This window comes from Eurosta solidaginis, chromosome 1 (genome assembly GCF_040869045.1).
Source record: "Eurosta solidaginis isolate ZX-2024a chromosome 1, ASM4086904v1, whole genome shotgun sequence".
Taxonomy (NCBI): domain Eukaryota; kingdom Metazoa; phylum Arthropoda; class Insecta; order Diptera; family Tephritidae; genus Eurosta; species Eurosta solidaginis.
In genome coordinates this window covers 315,420,162-315,443,528 of record NC_090319.1, presented here as the reverse complement: position 1 = coordinate 315,443,528, position 23,367 = coordinate 315,420,162, and the positions used below count along the sequence as shown (strand labels likewise).

At 33.7% G+C, this 23,367-nt stretch overlaps 2 long non-coding RNA genes across 3 annotated transcripts in view; one reads left to right on the top strand and one right to left on the bottom strand.

Annotated features, from left to right (window-relative positions):
- LOC137237679 (uncharacterized) overlaps positions 1-23,367 on the top strand; it is a 480,678-nt gene that overhangs the window by 331,162 nt on the left and 126,149 nt on the right. For both annotated transcript variants that reach the window (XR_010949008.1, XR_010949007.1), the window contains exon 3: positions 210-343. This is a non-coding gene — a long non-coding RNA (uncharacterized lncRNA). The remainder of the gene's footprint in view (positions 1-209; positions 344-23,367) is intronic.
- The window catches only part of LOC137237680 (uncharacterized), a 94,476-nt gene continuing 85,756 nt past the window's right edge, over positions 14,648-23,367 (bottom strand). Inside the window, exon 3 of the long non-coding RNA XR_010949009.1 lies at positions 14,648-14,761. This is a non-coding gene — a long non-coding RNA (uncharacterized lncRNA). The remainder of the gene's footprint in view (positions 14,762-23,367) is intronic.

The window sequence follows — 23,367 nt, the reverse complement described above, 5'->3', positions numbered from 1 at the left end:
TCTCTTCATTCAACTGAACGAAAATATACCGAAAATAAATAAATATATATTTCTTATTATAATCCATTTGCAAAGTGTTGTAACAGTTTCGAATTTGTGACCAATATTATTTTAAATAATATTTTTCATAGAAGTGGGTGATTCCACGCCCCTTTTAAACAGTATAAGGAAGTGTCACGTTAATTCACTTTTATATTTTCTTATTGCAGGTGAATAATTTCATGTTTTTTAAAAATGGTTATTAATGAATGCTAAGGGATCTACATACCGAATTTCAGATGAATATATAAAAATTTACTCAATTTATGGTGTCCACATATAAACGCAATACAAGACTACCAAGGTACGTACATGTTTGTGTAAAAAGTCTATTATTATACTCAGCTGAGCAGAGCTCACAGAGTATATTAACTTTGTTCGCATAACAGTCATCCGTAACGGCATAAACTAACCGAGATAGATATAGACTTCTATATATCAAAATGATCTGGGTGAAAAAAGAAATTCATTTAGCCAAGTCCGTCCGTCCGTCTGTCCGTCCGTCTGTAAACACTATAACTTGAGTAAATTTTGAGATATCTTTATGAAATTTGGTATGTAGGTTCCTGCGCGCTCATCTCAGATCGCTGCTTAAAATGAACGAAATCGGATTACAACCACGCTCACTTTTTCGATATCGAAAATGTCGAAAAACCGAAAAAGTGCGATAATTCATTACCAAAGACGGATAAAGCGATGAAACTTGGTCGGCGCGTTGACCTTATGACGCAAAATAGAAAATTAGAAAAATTTTGGACAATGGGGGTGGCGCCGCCCACTTTTAAAAGAAGGTAATTAAAAAAATTTGCAAGCTGTAATTTGACAGTCGTGAAAGATATGATGATGAAATTTGGTAGGCATGTTACTCCTATTACTATATGTGTGCTTAATAAAAATTAGCGAAATCGGATGACGAACACGCCCACTTTAAAAAAAAAATTTTTTTAAAGTCAAATTTTAATAAAAAATTTAATATCTTTACAGTATAAAACTAAATTATGGCAACATCGACTCCAGTAACGATATGGTGCAACAAAATACAAGATAAAAGAAAATTTCAAAATGGTCGTAACTCCGCCCTTTTTCATTTAATTCGTCTAGAATACTTTTAATGACATAAGTCGAACAAAAATTTACCAATTCTTGTGAAATTTGGTAGGGACGTAGATTCTATGACGATAACTGTTTTCTGTGAAAATGGGCGAAATCGGTTGAAGCCACTCCCAGGTTTTATACACAGTCGACCGTCTGTCCTTCCGCTGGCCGTTAACACGATAACTTGCGCAAAAAACGATATATCTTAACTAAACTTAGTTCGCGTACTTATCTGAAGTCACTTTATCTTGGTATAAAATATAGCCGAAATCCGACTATGACCACGCCCGCTTTTCCGATATCCAAAATTACGAAAAATGAAAAAAATGCCATAATTCTGTACCAAGTATGAAAAAAGGGATGAAACATGGTAATTGGATTGGTTTATTGACGCAAAATGGGTGTGACATCTACCATATTAAGTAGAAAAAAATGAAAAAGTTCTGCAGGGCGAAATCAAAAGCCCTTGGATTCTTGGCAGGAATACTGTTCGTGGTATGACATATATAAATAAATTAGCGGTACCCGACAGAAGATGTTCTGGGTCACCCTGGTCCACATTTTGGTCGATATCTCGAAAACGCCTTCACATATACAACTAAGGGCTACTCCCTTTTAAACCCCTCATTAATACTTTTAATTTGATACCGATATCGTACAAACACATTCTAGAGTCACCCCTGGTCCACCCTTATTGCGATATCTCGAAAAGGCGTCCACCTATAGAACTAAGGCCCACTACGTTTTGAATAATTATTAACCCTTTTCATTTGATACACATGTCATAAAAACACATTCCAGGGTTACCCTAGGTTCATTTTGCTAAATGGCGATTTTCCCTTATTTTGTCTACAAAGCTCTCAGCTGAGTATGTAATGTTCGGTTACACCCGAACTTAGCCTTCCTTACTTGTTTTCTAAATAATTTAGTTTTTAAGAACACCCTAACTGGCCAGCATTTGAGCCACACGTTCTTAAATTTAAATATAAACTCAAAAATATTTGAAATTCTGGGAGATAGTTTGGCTTAACACCGTATGAATATGTAAACCAATTTATTCTTAAACAAAAAAAGTTTCAGCAATTTGATATACATATTTGAAGTATACAAACCTCAAAATTCCATTAATATCTTTCCTTATTTGCTTTTCTATATTTAAGACTGAGTGTGCTTGAATGTGTATAACCGCATATATGTACCATATGGGGGAAGTTTTAGTTGTGAATATGTGAACGTCTAGCGAATTTCTAATTATTATTTCTACATCATATTGTCTCCTTCGACATAAACATTTGTTCGCAGGCAAACTGAGGAAGTGATAACTGTTCTCTGGTGCTTTATCTCTCTTTGGTATGGAACTATTTTAAAACGGAACTAGTTATAAACTGAAAATTGCGCCAAGTAAATCAATTCAACAAAGAAAAGTTAACACTCCGTGACGTACAATAGTGTCAACGGAACTAACCTCAATTTACATTGATGCGCTTTTGAAAGAGTATTAATGTCAATGACACTAATTCCAAATCCGAAAGAGAACTAATGTCAATTGAATTAATTACGCGTTGGGACTCTTTACGCCGCTCACGCAAAAAGGAGTTGGGTGTAATAAGACTATGATTGCGTTACGATTTTTAGTCCAAATCTGGCGTTGAGCTACCCAAGTTTAATTTATTTTGTTGCTTTATAATCCATTATTCCTGAAAAGCTCCGCATGCGAAAATTTTAAACAAAAAACGCGGGTTTTTTCCTGCGCTTTTTTATTTTAATAATTAAAAAAAATTTTAAATGTTATTGTAACACACAACAAATATTTAGAATTAAAATCTATGCGACTTTTATTCTAAAGATTGGTGACGAGATTCATAAGAAGTTTTGACATTAATTCGCTATTGCAAAAGAATGAATGTCAAATCGGGGAAAAAGTTTTGGAATTAATGTCACTGAAATTAATTCTCTTTCAAAGGCGTACTAATGACAGTTGACGCTAGTTCCATTGACACTAGTGCACGTCACTATTGCTATTACAGGACCCACTGAAATCGATTCCGGGCACCACTGCACATCTACATATCTTTATGCATATTACTAGCAGACCCGGCGCACGTTGTTCTGCCCTAACTTTTGTGTACCTGCATAACTTTACTTCTCTCCGCATTTTCTTTATCCTTTTGTTTACACCTCCCTTTGGGTCATCATCTCCCTCTCCATCTATTACATCCCGTCTTTTCTCTCTAGCTTCCTCTCCTTCTCCCTTCCACGTTCCATTTATCCCTATCCCTTTTTCTTTTTCTAACGCTATCTCTTCGCGTTCTCTCGCTTTTATTCTCTCCAGCTCTATCTTTTTCTTTCCCATACGTTGTTCCCAGTAACAGTTTCAGTCCAAGTCCCAGTCCCAGATGGTTGTATGTATTTTTGAATGCAGAACCAAAAAAAATAAACTTAACAAATTTTTTCTAAAAAGAAAATAATACAATTTTAGGGTGCAAAAAAAAAGATCCGTTTCTCGGACCTACTCTATATGTTCGTAAAGTTTCATGAGAATCGATCGAGCCATTTAGAAGAAGTTCAACCACGAACACTGTGACAATTGAATTTTATATATAAGAAAAATCAATGTCTGAAATTTTGGAAAGAGGTTATCACGAACGCTTCTGCACGTATTGAGCTGCAACTTTCTTCACAAATCTTCTTAAACCTAGCTCCACAAAGATAGCTACTTGAAATAAAAGTAGCCCACACATTTTTGAGGTATTCAGGAATTAAATTTTAAAATTACTTGCAAAATGCACATCATTGCTACGAACGAACGCAAAAATCAATGCTTTAGCGGCAAGCAGTGTGATTGAGTGAGCCGTAATCAACTGCTTGTCGCCCATTTATATACATATGCGGATGCAAATCTTAATGGCAACTTTAAAAGTGCAGGGTGTTTATAATCCAAACGAGTAGTCTTCTACTCGGTATTGTAATACCAGGCAATATATACGCGGTTCATTGGAGGCCATGATGTCGGAATGCAATACGTAAGTGCAGTCTTCCAAAGCGACTTTTGTTCTGTTACCCAAAGCGTTCCGTATTTCATTGTTGTTATCCATTCCGACTTCCAGCTGGAGAACTTCGCGGCCATCAATAAAGAAAAAAAAAATGCACCTAGCATTTGGTGCAAAGTAGTAGAACTCATAACTGGCCGCAACTTAAAAGAGGCGGAAAATTTTGATTCAAAATCGCGATGACTCTTTACAAAACCCTTTAATTTTTGATTAGTGGTGAAGACGGATATGTGATAAATATTCCAGAAGTCAAACCCGTCAGATGAAAACAGACAAACAAAACGGTCACATCCGTGAACTATTTCTGCGTGCATGGAAATGTACAATAGGCGCGTGGCGAAACTTCGCACAATTTTGGCCAGCTAGTATATTTTAATGGTATGACCGAGACTTCATTCAATGTGCGTAACCCCTGAAGGACTCACTCTATAATCTATATATATATAAAGAAGTGTACATTTTGATTGTCACTCCATAACTCGAGAACGGATAGAAAGATTGCCATGCAATTTTTAGGAAAGATACAGGAAGGACGGATGATGGTTAGTTGATTTTGAAATCCCAAATGGGTTTAGCCATTCTTGAGTTATGATTTTTTTTAGAAAAATGCTATATAAAAGAAAGTGGCTGAAAATTGGTGGAGAGGTAGCTTATAACCAGGGAACGGACATACGATACTTTTTATCCCGTTCTGGCTAGGGTCTTGATATTAAAACGTGGACCTGGGTAATCCTGGGATGTGTTTGTACAATATGGGTATCAAATGGAATATGTTTATGAGTACTTTGATACTGAGTATTTTTCGTACCCCTGGGTGACTCGGGTCTCGAGATATAGGCCAAAACGTGGACTCGGGCACCCCTATAATGTGTTTATACAAAATGGATATCAAATGAAAGCTGTTGATGAGTGCTTTAGTACAGAGTAATTTTCATATCTCTGGGTGACTAGGGTCTCGAGATAAAGGCCAAAATGAGGATCAGGGTAATACTAGGATGTGTTTTTACATTATGGGTATCAAATTAAAGCTGTTGATGTGTGCTTTAGTTCAGAGTAATTTTTATATCGCTGTGTGACTAGGGTCTCGAGATATAGGCCAAAACGTAGACCCGGATACCCCTGGAAGGTGTGTGTATTATGGATATCAAATGAAAGCTATTGCTGACAGCTTTAAAGTAATTTCCATTGTAATATTCGATTTAGTAGCATCAACCTGGCAAAACTGATAAATAAGTATGCGAAGCCGAAATAAAGACATGAATTAATAATACCGACATACCTATATATGTACGTATGTACGTCCTATTCGATTTGCCTGAAATTTGGTGTATTAATTTGCCTGTAGTAGTATTTACGATCCTTTTTTCCGGGAACTAGACCAGCGACGGACTGGGACTGGGATTAGGACCACCCCCTGGGACTGGCAATAAGAGATGAAGGAGAATGAGAAGAACTTGAGAGAAGAGAAAATAAGGTAGGAGAAGGAGACTGAGAAGGAGATAGAGTGAGTCGAAATAGAGATAGATGAATCGAAAAAGACGAAGGGAGGAGTGAATAAAAGATTAAGAAAAATATAAGAGGGGGGAGACAGATTTAGACGGAAAGAGCTTATTGCGATATATGCAGATAGACCAAATTTAGGGCAGAACAACGTTTGCCTGGTCTGCTAGTATAGGTATATATTACAAATTCACCATAATAGGTATCAATATCGGTCTAATTGTGAACTACTACATTTGATTACTAAATAAATAAATAAATGTAAGGTGCGATAACCTCCGAAGAGATCTAAGGCCGAGCTTCTCTTCCAATTTGTGTCGTGCTCCTCTTGATTTTCCCTACAAATTGGCCGGAAAGGGACCTACATGTTTTATGCCGACTCAGAACGGCATCTGCAAGACAGATGAGTTTTCCCTGAGAGCTTTTCATGGCAGAAATACACCCGGAGCGCTTGCCAAACACTGCCGGGGGCGACCCCTCTTAGAAAAATTTTCTTCTAATTGAAAAACCTTATTTCTAAAATTTTGATGTTGCTTTACCCGGGGTGTGAACTCAGGGCATACGGTGTGGTAGGCGGAGCACGCTACCATCACACCACGGTGGCCGCCTTTGATTACTAGCTATGGAATTTTATCTACAGAGAATCTGCAAAAAACCCACACTTAAAGATTACGCTCTCCATTTTTATACTCAGTTGAGCAGAGCTCACAGAGTATATTAAGTTTGATTGGATAACGGTTGGTTGTACATATATAAAGGAATGGAGATAGATATAGACTTCCATATATCAAAATAATCAGGATCGAAAAAAAATTTGATTGAGCCATGTCCGTCCGTCCGTCCGTCCGTTAACACGATAACTTGAGTAAATTTTGATGTATCTTGATGAAATTTCGTATGTAGGTTCCTGAGCACTCATCTCAGATCGCTGTTTAAAATGAACGATATCGGACTATAACCACGCCCACTTTTTCGATATCGAAAATTTCGAAAAACCGAAAAAGTGCTATAATTCATTACAAAAGATAGATAAAGCGACGAAACTTGGTAGATGAGTTGAACTTATGACGCAGAATAGAAAATTAGTAAAATTTTGGACAATGGGCGTGGCACCGCCCACTTTTAAAAGAAGGTAATTTAAAACTTTTGCAAACTGTAATTTGGCAGTCGTTGAGGATATCATGATGAAATTTGGCAGGAACGTTACTCCTATTACTATATGTACGCTTAATAAAAATTAGAAAAATCGGAGAAGGATCACGCCCACTTTTAAAAAAAAAATTTTTTTAAAGTCAAATTTTAATAAAAAATTTAATATCTTTACAATATATAAGTAAATTATGTCAACATTCAACTCAAGTAATGATGTGGTGCAACAAAATACAAAAATAAAAGAAAATTTCAAAATGGGCATGGCTCCGCCCTTTTTCATTTAATTTGTCTAGGATACTTTTAACGCCATAAGTCGAACAAAAATTAACCAATCCTTTTGAAATTTGGTAGGGGCATAGATTTTATGACGTTAACTGTTTTCTGTGAAAATGGGCGGAATCGGTTGATGCCACGCCCAGTGTTTATACACAGTCATCCGTCTGTCCTTCCGCATGGCAGTTAACACGATAACTTGAGCAAAAGTCGACATATCTTTAATGAACTTAGTTCACATGCTTACTTGAACTCACTTTATCTTGGTATGAAAAATGAACCCGACTATGACCACGCCCACTTTTTCGATATCGAAAATTGCGAAAAATGCAAAAAATGCCATAATTCTATACCAAATACGAAAAAAGGGATGAAACATGGTGAGGTAATTGGATTGGTTTATTGACGCGAAATATAACTTTAGAAAAAACTTTATAAAATGGTTGTGACACCTACCATATTAAGTAGAAGAAAATGAAAAAGTTCCGCAGGGCGAAATAAAAAACCCTTAAAATCTTGGCAGGTATTACATATATAAATAAATTAGCGGTATCCAACAGATGATGTTCTGGGTCACCCTGGTCCACATTTTGGTCGCGATCTGGAAAAAGCCTTCACATATACAACTACCACCACTCCCTTTTAAAACTCTCATTAATACCTTTAATTTGATACCCATATCGTACAAACAAATCTAGGGTCACCCCTGGTCCACCTTTATGGCGATATCTCGAAACGGCGTCCACCTATGGAACTAAGGATTACTCCCTTTTAAAATACTCATTAACACCTTTCATTTGATACCCATATCGTACAAACGCATTCTAGAGTCAACCCTGATCCACCTTTATGGCTATATCCCTAAATGGCGTCCACCTATAGAACTATGGCCCACTCCCTCATAAAATACCCTTTAATGCCTTTCATTTGATACGCATGTCATACAAACACATTCCAGGGTTTCCCTCGGTTTATTTTCCTGCATGGTTATTTTCCCTTATGTTGTCACCATAGCTCTCAACTGAGTATGTAATGTTCGGTTACACCCGAACTTAACCTTCCTTACTTGTTCATTTATGCGTTAGTTTGGTCATCGATAACCACAAAGCCATTTCGTAAAGTTTTAAGTTTATTTAGTATGATGATTTGTTATTTTGTTGTTTATTCAAGTTTTTGCCAGAAGCCAAGCAAATAAGTTTGTTAAAGCGTTGTACAACAACTTAGCTAACATCGCTTACATTTATAAAACCTAAACATTTTCTAGTTGATTGAAAGTCTCACAGAAGTTGTTTTTATGGTAAACCATTACCCTTGGGTGTGATCACTAAAGAAGAATCTGTTTCCTAATTTCAACTATTACAAATTGATAGATATGACTCATATTCATGGCTTAAAGATGGGTTTTGCTTGTTAAGATATAATGAATCTCTATTTGCTTCCTGATGTATTTAATGAGCTATGGTGTAAAACATAATCCCTATTTACACCAATCCGAAATATAGTAAACCCGAAATTTATAATCCAGCCAGAACAGAATCCCGATTAATCATAAGCCAAACACCACTAAATCCCAAACATCGTTATATGAATGATATGAAAAGATCGAACAAAAAGAACATTAACTTTAAAAATTTTACGTCATATAAACTCATTGATCTTCCTCCGTGACCTAATAAACTAAAGAAATAACTAAACATGGCGAAGGTCCTTACATTAGAAATGAATTATTCCATGTTTGTTGATGATTTTGACGAGCTGTCCAAAGATACTACTCCAGACAGTGATGACTCTGCAGTGAAAAAATTAAAATGAGTCATCTAAGAGTGTCAAATAAGCCGTGCAGTGAATCGCAGTATCTTTTAAGTAGCGCATAACTGTTGAGTCGGTACTATTTCTAATTATGTACCCTCGCAGTGCTTCAACTGACACTTCCAACATTGTCATGCCCTACGAAATGACAATAGGGGGTACCTATGCAAATCTTACGAACGGGTGGTTCTGAGATAGTCGCATCCTTTGATTGATAAATTTAAATAGACTGCAGAAAAAATAGAAACAGTGAAGCAAAGGGACAGTTAAAAACTGCTTCCGAACTGATGCTAATCGTTTTAAGAACTATACAAGACTGAAGTTAAGAACGCATTCAAAAGGTCTGCATAGTGTTATTGCCATTGTGTTAGGCATCGCAACATTAAAAGTGTCAGTGGAAAGCACTATGAACTGTTAGAATCAGCACTAGTACCATCTCTTGATGCGATAGCTCTGCGCTAGTTTGGAACTAATGCGATTCGCTGCTTGGTACATATGACTCGAACTTAAGCGCTGTTGGTGTGATGTAGCTACCAGCAGTCCCTTCTTTTGCCTGATTTAAAGCACTTGGAGGTGGTCATTATACCTGTGGCGCAGTACTGTCGTATTATATAACAGTTTCCCATTTTTCTGCAGAGCTTTACACTGGCTTTTTACCCACTCTTCACCACCATATTTGGATAACTCGGAGAGAAGCCAATACATTTTCGGCGCTTTATTTTTACTCCGCGTGTTGTTTTTTACAAGCGCGGCGCCCCTCGGTAGTGGTTTAGCAAACCACTTTCGCTTTTCAGAGAAAACTCATTGCCTGGGAAGGGAAGCTCAATATCCTCGCAGATAAATCGCGCCAGGTATTTTTACTTCCTTTATATTAGGTCGGTCGAATGTTTGTCCGCTTTTCATACAGATCTTGCAATCGATTTTTAAGTAATTTCTCATTGAGCTACAAACGTGGAACTTTACACATAGGTTGGAACAGCGTGACAATTCAACAAAAGAGGAAGAATTCGTTAGGTGGCGCACGGATCGAAATAATTGGATAAGAATTACAAAATTTTCAAACCAGCTTTTAAGTGACTTCTCGATGAGCTTGGGCCTTGCAATTTCAAACTTAATTCAGAGGTTGATGTCAGCCGATGCCACGATACAAAAAGATTCGCTAAGCGGCGCTCGGGATGAGATATTTAGAAAAATCAAAGGGAACGGAGGGAATTTTGGGATTGATTTTTATGTAAGTTCTCAGTGAGCTGCAACTGTAAAACTTCACAGATAGGATAAGACGCCGAGAAAATTTAAGAAAAGGAGAAAAAAATGTCGTTAGGTGGTGCACGGATCGAAATATTTAGATAAGAATTTGTAAATTTGGTGTTTTGGGATCGATTTTAAAGTACCTTCTCATTGAGCTAAAAACACGAAAATTCAAAGACAGCTTAAGACACCGTGACAAAGGAACAAAAGCAGAAAAAAATTCCGTTAGGTGGCGGACGGATCGAAAAAACTAGATAATAATTTGGAAATTTTAGACCGCGTTTTAAGTAACTTCTCGATGAGCTAAAGGCTGAAAATTTAGAGCTTAATTCAGAGATCGATGACAGCCGATGACACAACACAAAAAGTTTCGCTAGGAGCGCACGGTCTGAGATATTTAGAAAAATCAAACGGAACGGAGGAAATTTTGGTATTGATTTTTATGTAAGTTTTCATTGAGCTACAAGCGTAAAACTTAACAGATAAGTTAAGACACCGAGAAAATGTAAGACAAGGAGAATATAAAAATAAAATAAAAAATTTTAAGCACTTCCTTTATATAAATGTACAAACATCAGCGAAAAATGTCTCCTTATATAAAGACAAATTTTTGCTGAACTTTGATTTTTAAATTTTTTTTTTTTAGAAATTGCAAAATTATTTATGGGAATTAAAAATATAAAGGTGGAGCACAATTGACTGACTAATAATATCTTCTTTCCTACCAACATTCCAATCCAAGTAATATGCGCTCCACCTATATATTTTTACTTCTCATAAATATTTCTGCAATTTCTATGTCAAAATTTAAAAATCAAAGTTTAACAAGCATATGTCTTTATATAAGGAGACATTTTTCGTAGATTTTTGGCCATTTATATAAAGGAAGTGCTTAAAATTTTTTTATTTTATTTTTATTATTTTATTGTTATTTGCTCTGAATATTTTCACTCACTCTTTTACTCCCTTCATAACTGAAGTATGCGCATCTGTAAACAGGCACCATTGTAATTTTTGCCGAAAAATTTGAACCAGTCTGAAACATTCCATCATTTGCCGGATTTTTTCGTAGAATTTTCGCGTATTACTCCTATTATCCAGAATTGTATGATCTTTGCTATTTTTATAGTTGCTTTGACAGTACTTCGCCTTCTTTAGTCAGTGCATCATAGAAATGGAACGCTACTTATCAAACAGGAGTTCTATGAAAGAGCTGCTTTGATGGTGATCACTTCAAAATCAACGTCCAAGGGCTTCAAGTTCATTACATCAGAGGCAATTTTTTCTCTTCTTTTACATGTTCACTATAGATCAGGGGTCGCATTCCATAGCACAATTTTCTATCATTGCATATGCCGCAGTGCAATCACTTCAATTATTACCCAGCTATGCTATAGGTACGGTCAGGTTGGACTTAGATCGTGCCTTGTACCGTTTCTGCCAATTCGATCAGATAAGGTCACGGTATGGAGGAATGCAGAATGAAATTGTAAACATAGTGATAAGCGTAGAGAATGTAAGCGTGAGTGAAGTTATACACTGTAGGATCATTTGGGAACAATATACGTTTAGAGTTGATATGAGAGAAATCAGACTGCGAATCAAAGCAACGTAAAGAAAACAAAGGTTTATTTAAGGTATTTTATGGCCTAGGTACAGACGAGTATTTATTTGTTATGAAAGCATAATAAATTTTCGTTCGATAATACAGTTTTTAGTTATCGACAAATTATCGGTTTGTTATCGATTATATGTCGAAAAGTTATCGGCAATTTATCAAAAATGTATCGGTATGTTATCAATTCGTAGTCGGAGGGTTGCCAATTTGTTATCGCCTTGTTATCGATTTGCTATCGAAAAGCTTTTGAATTGTTATCAAAAAGGTATCGATTTGTTATCGAAGAAATTTGGTTTGTTATCGTCTATTTATCAAAAGGTTTTCGATATTTTATCAAAAAGCTATCGACTAAATATCGAACAGTTATCGATCTGTTATAGCACTTTGTTATCGGCACCTAATCGATTCGTTATCGAAAATTTATCAGTATGCTATCGATTTGTAATCGGAGGGTTGCCAATGTGTTATCGCAGTATTATAAATTTGTTATCGAAGAGTTATGGAATTGTTATCCAAAAGTTATTAATTTGTTATCAAAAAGCTCCTGATTTGATATAGATTATTTGTCGAAAAGCTTTTGATTTTGTATCTTAAATTTATCGATTAGATATCGAACATTTATAATCTGTTAATACAGTATTACTACCTTGCTATTTGGCACCTTATTGATTTGGAATCGAAAATTTATCGATCGAAGCTGATTACTTGGCTATAACAAGTATATCTTTAAGCTTTGTTTAATTTCAACTCCCAGCCAAGCTTTACCTAATTTAAAAATATCAGTTTTGTATGAGTACTTCTGCATGTCTACGCATAGAACCACAAGAGTACTTGGTACTCATGATTTTTTTTTTTTTTGTTGAGTGGTAGTTGTTTCCACGTGCGCCTTGCTATGGAGTAAAGAAAATCTTGCGAATTAATAAAGCGAGCCAATTGGTCCAAGCCATACAAGCGCTGGCGGCCTCACTTTTTATATCGCAAATTAAATAACAAACTAAAGTTCTATAAATCAAAGACATATAAGCATACAACCAATCTATTAACTTTTACAAAACTTTCCCCACCAAAATTTCCGCTCCGCATATCACAAACTTCCGCAAACGAACAAATCACTACTACATTCGCATAAAAAGGTCATACCTACTTTGTACTGCTTTGCAAACAAAACGTCGATAACAACAAAGTGTAAATAATAATAAAACAAGTTAAAAGTCTCTACAACTAACAAAATTGTGTGACCTGCTGTGTTTTGCCAACGGCGATGATTGACTCTTTTTGCTTGCCACAAAATGACAATTCAAAAAGGCAAGAATTTATGTACTTCAGGGATATGAAGTGGGTTGAATTGTTGTTGTGGTATCACCGTGAGTGGTATCTAATTGCCAAACTGGCACAATTAACTTAAGGGAAATGGCATGAAAGTACTCGTAGCACAAGATTTACGACGAATTTTGGCATTGGATTTGGTTGGTGTAAAACAGTTGTTGTTGTAAGTGTTCCACAGTTTTGTGCTGTCAAATTAGGAAATGGCAAAATAACGAGGATATGTGGTGCTTTGTGAGTTTTGATTTCTAAAATATTAACGTGTATATATATAACGTGACTTTGTATAACAGTGCTTTTACGTTTATTGATTTTGTAATCAGCTCTCTATAAAGAGAGGCGAACTTTGTTTTATGTGGTATTCGAGTAGAGAGTGATAAAAAATTTTTTGTTAGCTTCCATTAATAAAACAAGAGTCGAGGTAGGAACTTGTTTGATGTAAAAGCATCAATGTTCATGGTATGGAGGACTACAAAATACCAGTCTATGGTAGGCTTAATATGTGGAAATTATTGAAATAAATGAAAGGAAAATAAAGCAAATGCAAGGAAAAAGAAAAACGAACTGATGCCGACGGGATATGGGCGTGTTTTCATTTCCTGTCGACGATTGAATAAACGTATTGTCATCTATTTGTTTTTGCCGAGTTTTCGATTTGTTATAATTTCGTTACCGATAACAAAAGTAAGAGACAAATTATCTATTTTTTTTGACTGTTTATCGATTTTTTATTGATAGGTTATCGAATTTTCTATCGATTAGTTATCCAAAAGTTATAGCTAATTTATGGAAAAGTCATAGCTTATTTTTGTTGAAAATATCGCTTTTTATCCAAAAGTTGTCGATTTGCTTTCGGGTTACCATCTATTTTTTACTAACGGTGTATCGGGTTGTTATCGAAGTGTTATCGTTGCCTTAAAGGCGAGTTATAGGTTTGTATTCGAAATCGGCTTATTATAGATCACAAACGATCACGACGAATTATCGATTTCTTATCGGATAGTTATCGATATGTTATCGAAAAGTTATCGATATTCATTGAAAATATATCGAATTTGTATCGAAAAAATATGAATTCTTTATGGCAAAAGTATCCTCTTGGCTGTCGGAATGTTATCGATAAAACCATTATCAATATCCAATCGGTTTGTAATCAGCACTCTGAAGGTATCCTATACGTATACCGAAAAAAATACAAAGTAAGGCTGTGTAACTCTAAGCGGTGAACAGATATTTGGTTGATACCGAGAACAGCGCCACTGGCGCTGAAACACGATTTCATAATACCGGGGCACAATAACGCCTGCCACACTAGACGTGGTAGAATTTTTCTTTTAACAGAGCGTCAATCGACTAGACTGCTTCCGAAAGATTTTACGTCGATGGCATTACGCTACCGACTGTCTTACATCAAAAAATACTGAGTGCGACGTTCGATCAGGATATACATTTCGGTGAGCATGCTTCTGCAATTGTACCTAAAATCCAGAACCACAGTAATTTCTTCAAATCTCTTGCTGGCAGCACTATGGGTAAAGATATGGATATGCTCATTACTACTTACAAAGCAATTGGGCGGCCGCTCGCCTTATGTCCCCCGAACGTCATTAATGCAGTGAGGCATGTGAGTTTTTCAACTGCTCTTGATACAAATCTGAAAATATATAATAAACGAAAATATATTTCAAATTTTTTACATTCTCTAACATAAGCCAAGTTAAGATATATCAGATAATTAAATACCTAGATTTTCCACATAAATAAAAAAAAAAAAAATGTAAGGCGCGATAACCTCCGAAGAGATCTAAGGCCGAGCCGCTCTTCCAATTTGTATCGTACTCCCCTTGATTTGCCCTACAAATACTCCGAACGGCATCTACAATACAGATGAATTTTCACTGAGAGCTTTTCATGGCAGAAATACACTCGGAGCGCTTGCCAAACACTGCCGAGGGGCGACCCCGCTTAGAAAAATTTTCTTCTTTTGAAAAACCTTATTTCTAAAATTTTGATGTTACTTTTCCCGGGGTGTGAACCCAGGGCATACATTGTGGTAGGCGGAGCACGCTACCATCACACCACGGTGGCCGCCATTTCCACATAAACTCCTCCTTAATATAATACAGATTGAGTTTGAGCCTATCCTTGAGTCTTTGAAAGACTAAGCCAACTCACCAAAACTTCCACCTAGCACTGAGTGATTCGAGACCGAGTTGCATGCGAATTCGTTGTGTGCGGTCAGCAATTTTTATACCCAGCTGTACTTGTACACAGGGTATTATAACTTTGATTGAATAAAGTTTGGTTGTACATGTATAAAGGAATCGAGATAGATATCAAAATCATCAGTATCGAAAAAAAATTTTATTGAGCCATGTCCGTCCGTCCGTCTGTGCGTTAAGACGATAACTTGAGTAAATATTGAGATATCTTCACCAAACTAGCTTATCTGGACCCAGAATAGATTGGTATTGAAAATGAGCGAAATCGGATGATAACCACGCCTACTTTTTATATATATGACATTTTGGAAAACACAAAAAACCTTATTATTTAGTAAATAATACACTTAGAATGTTGAAATTTGGTGTATGGACTGATATTGAGACTCTTGATAAACATTTTAAACATTTTTTTAAAATGGGCGTGGCACCGCGCACTTGTGATAAAATCAATTTTACAAATATTATTAATCAAAATCGTTAAACCTATCGTAACAAAATTCGGCAGAGAGATTGCTTTTACTATATGGAATGCTTTGAAGACGATTTACAAAATCGGTTAAGGACCACGCCCATTTTTATATAAAACATTTTTAAAAGGATCGTGGACGAATAAAATAAGCTTTATCTTTGCAAAAAATAGCTTTATATCAATGGTATTTCATTTCCCAAGTGGATTTGTAACAATAAATAGGAAAACCTTCAAATTTTAAAAAGTGGGCGTGGCACCGCCCCTTTTATGACTAAGCAATTTTCTATGTTTCGGGAGCCAAAACCCGAAGCAAAATTAGTTCAGAAGAGAACCATATGTATATGTATTATTGCGCAGCCTTGTAACACTATTAAGCACACAAAACAAACAAACAGCATTTCAAGCGTACAGCTGGGCATGTAATGTTCGATGTCACCCGAACTTAGACTTCCTTACTTGTTCTCATTGCAATCGGATTCTGCTTAGACAAGTCCTTTTCATACCCAGCGCGTACTTCTACTGAAAGTTATCAACACTTTGATGGAATAGAAGTTGTTAAAACTATTTTGCCAAAGACATTGTCCGTCCGTTAATACGATAACTTGAGATATATTCACAAAGTTTAGTACACTTGCTTATATGGAACCAGAATAGATTAAAAATGGGCGAAGTGGAACGGTTTTTCGATATCGAACTTTTCCAAATTCAAAAAATGCAATAATGCATTACCAATTACCAACTACTAGGCGCAAAATATAGATTTCGAAAAATTTTCAAAATGGGCGTGGTATTCAAAGAAGGAAATTTTAAAGTTGTTCAATCTATAAAAAAAAAGCTTTAAGAGATGTCATATTGAAATTTGGCAGGGCAGTTGTTCTTGCTTTTATATAAACTAATTTTAAAATTGAAGACCACGCCCACTTTTCAACTAAATTTGCTTAATGTCTAATATAAACAAATAATTAAATTTTTTTACGGCTACCACAATAGTGACACGATGAAGTCAAGTACGATAATTAAAGAAAATTTGCAAATGGGCGTGGCTCGGCCCTTTTTTTTTGTAATATATTTCTCTATAACGTTACCAAAAGTCGAAAAAAATTTACTAATCCTAAAGAAATTTAGTAAAAATAGTGTCTTTATGATAATAACTGTTTCTTGCGAAATCGAGCGAAATCGGCTGAAAGCCTCATCCACTTTTTATACCCGTCCTTTCTTCTGTTCTTCGGTCCATCCGCAAATACGATAACTTCAGCAAAAATTTAGATATCTTCACCAAGTTTGGTAGACGAGATAACTTGAACTCAAAGTATATTTGTATTAACAATGTTGGAAAACAGATCATCTCCACAACCATTTTTTGAATATAGAAAATTTCGAAAAATGGAGCTAAGCAGAAGTTTTGACAGCCAATAATCAAGAGCCGTCGATGTCATTTTGCAGAAGTAGGGTGACTGGTATTAGATTTAGATCTGAGGAAAATTTGTTAACGTACACGACCGCACTTTTTCAAAAAAATAACTTGAAATCTTAGCCGTCACAAAATTGGCAATATATTGTCGATACATAACTACAAAGTACGAAAATTTAAAAGAAATTTAAGAGGTCTTAGCAAAACTTTTGATATCAAAGTCGAATAAAAACAAATTTAACGAGATTTTGTAAGAAAATTGTTTCTTTTACTGGAAGTGTTTCATAGATGCTTATGATTCTTACTTGGATATCTAAAGGTAAATTTTTTCAGCTTTCATACCATTTGATGTTCGTTACATTTCTTTTTAAATGTGTCTTAGTTCACACACGAGAGACCACGTTGGGTATACGATATTCGGTTTCGCCCGAACTTTGATTCCTTACCTGTTTTCCTTGAATCTCTTGGGTGCGTTTTATAATTTTCCAAAAAATACTTTTCGCTAGTCCATCTTCAATCGGATTTCACTTCCAATCAATTCTTCTGAGGCGTTTTTATTTTGATGAAGCTCATCTGTCCTCAACCTAAGGCTTTTAGTACATCAGGTGAGAAAGACTTTAACAATATTCATGGACGGTTTCATTTATCAAAGGTAGATATTTAACAAGTGGAAACATCGAAATGATGGACAGTCTAAAGTGCAGTCCTGAACTAATATCTAATGATTCTGTGTCCAGTGTATGGTGTTCCCCTTTCAACTTCTTTTTATACCCATTCCGAGCGGAATCTGCTCAAACAGATTGAATTTCGCTCTTGATACACCTTTCATTAGAAGAAATACATTCGAAGAGTCTTCTGAAGTACTGCCGGAGAGCGATTACCTTATAAGCCTGTTTGGTAAAAAACGCGCCCCATCCCCGCATTTGCATTCGGCATGCCATTTATTTGGAAAAATCCACTTAAACAAATAAAAAAATACTGTGAAAATTTCAGCTAGTAAAAACGAAAGCTTTAGAAGTGTCAAAATTTTCCATTATGTCAACTTAATGTAACATTTGTCATAAAAAATAAAAACTATCATTAATCATAAGTAATTTATGTAATCATATATGTTTGTAGGCTATTATGAAAATGCTTAACGCAAGTATGTATATAATTTGATGGTTATTATATAGGACATGTGCCAATTATTGTTTATATGTAAAATCAGTTAGTTAGGCGCGTAAAAAGGGCATGCAAGACAGGACATTTACAATAAATTGACAAAAATGTCAAATGACAAAAACATTTACAAAACAAGCAAAAAAACATAAAATTTATTGCTATGTACATTGTCTGCAGTTGTGGTTCATTGAAATTTTCATTTGTTATTCGAAAAATTCAATTAAATATGCGGCAAAGAGGTCACAGCAGTCGCAAATAAGAATAGAACAGAAAAATTGGTATTTACGAGGGGCAGCTGATTGCGAGGTGGAGTGTGATAGGTTTTGTATTCAATATTTTAGATAATTCTTTTTGATAAAATGCTGACAGATTACAGATTTGATTGAAATAAAATAAATTGAATTAAATTAAATTAATAATTGATATTAGAGAAAAATTGCAAAGTTTACAAACGGCGATGGTTACTAGGCCATGTTTCTGAATTTCACTTCTTCATCAGCTAACTTCTCGGGAGCTGGGTATTAAACTGGAAATCTCTAACATTCATACTTTATACATGTGTAAAACCAGATGCCTTTAACCACTCAGCCATATGACAACCCCGCTGCTCGCTTTGCAATTGGTCTCTAAGTATTGCCTTTTTGTTGTTATTCCTTTATTCACCATTTACGTATATACTAATTCTATATTCTTTTTAATCCTAAATGTGTGGAATAATTATAGGCACGCTAAGAGCTTAGTAACATTGAATTTTTATATTAGTGCTTTTATAAGCAGCACTTCCGCTGTTCACTATATATTATATCAATATTAATATCTGTATTTCATTATTTCTCTAATATCAATAACAAAAACAATTGTATGAAGCAATGTATCTCTAAATAAGCATGTATCTCTAAATAAATACAGATAAATTAAATTAAATTAAGTTCATCTAAATTAAATGGAGTTAGAGTAAATTAAATTGGGTTAAATAAAATACAAATGAATTAAATTGAATTAAATAAAATATAATTACATTAAAATAAACTAGATTAAATTATTAAATTATATTAATTTTAATTAAACTAGTTGAATTCAATTCGATTCAATTAAACAAAATCAAATTGAATTAATATCATCTAAAATAAAATCAATTGAATTAAATTAAATTCATCTAAAATAAAATCAATTAAATTAATTTAAATTACAGCAAGTTAAAATAAATTAAATTAAATTAGATTTGATTTAACTAAATTAAATTAACTTAAGTCAAATTAAATTAGATTAAATTAAAATAAATTGAATTAACTTAAATTAAATCAAAAACTGATTAAATTGAATTAATTAAATTACACCAAATTTAATTAAATTAAATTAAATTAAATTAAAAAAATAAAATAAAAAATTATTAAGTATTATTAATTTTAGTTAAACAAGTTGAATTCAATTCAATTCAATTAAATAAAATCAAATTGAATTAAATTTATCTAAAATAAAATCAATTGAATTAAATTAAATTCATCTAAAATTGTGCAAAGGAAACAACGATGAAAATTACAATAAAATTTACATAGGCACAACTAAGCGCGCATTGGGCACGCGAATAGCCGAACATGAAGCTGATATTAGGAAATAAAAACAAAACACAGCTCTCTCGCAACACGCAACAACACACAAGCATATGATTGATTTTGCAAACACGAAAATTATAGACAAGGAAGCCAAAGAAACAACACGATACACATTAGAGAGCTTACGGATTTTGCAAAACAGAGATAAAACGATGAACAAGAAAGAGGACACAGACGGTATCGCGGCTAGCTACCTATTATGCTTATGAGCTTTAATATTGTTTAGTTAGTTTTAGTATGACAAGTGTACCACATTAGATGGTATCGTTTTTAATTGTAAAAATCAGTTTTTTAGGTTAATGACAACAATCAATGTCTAAATTCTTTTTTAGCTTCAATGTTTAAAAACCAATGTAAGTGAATGTTTTCAATTTATTAGTGTATGAAACCATGTTCTTCTAGGGATTATTTTAAATCATTAACTCTTGTTGTTTGGTATGTTTTATTGTTAAAAATATAGATCCGTCCCTGAAGATGCCAAGGAAAGTTGGCGAAACGTTGGGCCGTCAGGTGAAATAACTCGTTTTATTTGCACTCAACCCATTTAGATCGAACTAGCTTAACAATACACAAAAAAGTTTACAAATCGATCGGAACCCAATATAAAATTAATTAAATTAAATTAACTTAAGTCAAATTAAATTACATTAAAATAAAATAAATTGAATGAATTTAAATTAAATCAAAAACTAATTAAATTAAATTAATTAAAATATACCAAATTAAGTTAAATTTAATAAAATTAAAATAAATTAAATTAAACTAATTAAATTAAATTGAATTAAATTAAACTAAATTAAGTTAAACTGAACAAAATTCAGTTTAACTAAATTAAATTGAATTAAATAAAACTAAACTAAATTGAGTTAAATTAAATTAAATCAAATTAAATTAAATTGAATTGCATTAAATTAAATTGTTCTAGATTAAACTAAAAAAATTAAATTAACTTAACTTAGATTTAATTAAATCAAACTAACTTAACTTAAATTAGATTAAAATTAAATCAAATTAAATTAAAATAAATTTAATTCAATTCAATTAAATTAATTTAAATTAAATTAAATTAAGCTAAATTAAATTAAGAAAAATAAAATTAAGTTAAATTAAATTTGATTAAATTAAATTAAATAAACTTAATTCAAATTAAATTAGATTAAAATAAAATAAATTGAATGAATTTAAATTAAATCAAAATCGAATTAAATTAAATTGAATTAAATTAACTTAACTACACCAAATTAAGTTAAATTAAATTAAAACATATTAATTTAAATTGAATTAAATTTTGTTAAACTCAACTAAATTGAATTAAATAAAATTAAATCAAATTAAATTAAATTGAATTGAATTAAATAAAATTGTTCTAGATTAAACTAAAAATAATTAATTTAATAACTAACTTTACTTAAATTTAATTAAATCAAACTAACTTAACTTAAATTAGATTAAAATTAAATTAAATTAAATTAAATTAAAATAAATTCAATTCAATTAAATAAAATTTAATTAAATTAAATTAAATTAAATTAAAACAAATTAAATTAAAATAAATTGAAACAAACTAGTTTAAATTTAATTTAATTTAATTTAATTAAATTAAATTAAATTAAATTAAATTAAATTAAAATTTAATTAAACTAAATTACATTAAAATATACTAAATTAAATTGAATAAATATTAATTAGTAGATTAATTTAATAACTTATTAAAGTTAAATAAAATAAAATTTAATTTAATTAAATGAAACAAAATTAAATTAAACTAAATGTAATTTAATTAAATAAAATCAAATTAAATTACGCCGACTTATTAGTTAACAACTCAATAGTTAAAATAAATACATACCTTCAAAACTTTAATATAACCCATGGAAAGGAGGCCGTTAAGAAACCAATAATAAAACAATGTCAAGGTGATACAAAATCAATAACAAATCGAAGTTTCGGAGGTATATGTCGCTATTAATAAGAAACCGATTACAAAACAATAGCGCGACGGTATCGGTTGTTCCAGATAAGAAGCCAACGGGGCTCCTATCAAAAAGACCCAAATTGTTTGTTTCTGGTAAAGTTAATTTTGTTTAGCTAGTTATATTTTTTTTTATACTCAGCTGAGCAGAGCTCACAGAGTATATTAACTTTGTTCGCATAACGGTAATCCGTAACGGCATAAATTAATCGAGATAGATATAAACTTCTATATATCAAAAGGATCTGGGTGAAAAAAGAAATTAATTTAGCTTTGTCCGTCCGTCCGTCCGTCTGTAAACACGATAACTTGAGTAAATTATGAGGTATCTTGAAGAAATTTGGTACGTAGGTTCCTGGGCACTCATCTCAGATCGCTATTTAAAATGAACGAAATTGGACTACAACCACGCCCGAAATTTTCGAAAAACCGAAAAAGTACGATAATTCATTACCAAAGAGGGATAAAGCGATGAAACTTGGTAAGTGCGTTGACCTTATGACGCAAAATAGAAAATTAGAAAAATTTTGGACAATGGGCGTGGCACCGCCCACTTTTAAAAGAAGGTAATTTAAAAGTTTTGCAAGCTGTAATTTAACAGTCGTGGAAGATATGATGATGAAATTTGGTAGGCGCGTTACTCCTATTCCTGTATCTGTGCTAAATAAAAGTTAGCAAAATCGAATGATGAACACGCCCACTTTTATACATTTTTTTTTTAAGCCAAATTTTAACAAAAAATTTAATATCTTTACAGTATATAAGTAAATTATGTCAACATTCGACTCCAGTAATGATATGGTGCAACAAAATACAAAGACAAAATCAAAATGGGCGTGACTCCGCCCTTCTTCATTTAATTCGTCTAGAATAATTTTAATGCCATAAGTGGAACAAAAATTTACCAATCCTTATTTCGCTTGAGCGTAACGCCGACTTCATCATCACTGAAAAACGCACTTTCATAAACTTCAAAAAAGGAAAGTGGGAAGAATATAAATCCCTTACAGACAGCCGCCTAGCTGCCCTCCCTATCCCGACTGATGCCCGCCAAGGGGAGCGTGCCTTCCGTAAGGTCATTAAATCCGCCTCGGCACATTTCATTTCCGCCGGGAGAATTCCCGAAATCCGGCCCCACTTCCTGGCGGAGGCCGCAAACTTAGCGAGAGAACGTGACCTTATAAGACAGCTTGACCCAGGCGACCCCCAAATAAGGGATATAAACCAACGCATCAGATTGCTTGTAGATGAACACAAGCGGGCGAAATGGGAGGAGCACCTAAGAGCTCGTAACCTCTCTACCGGTGTGGGTAAACTTTGGTCCACCGTAAAGTCCCTATCGAATCCGACTAAGCACAAAGACAAAGTTTCCATCGCCTTTGGCGACAAAGTGCTGTCGGACGCGA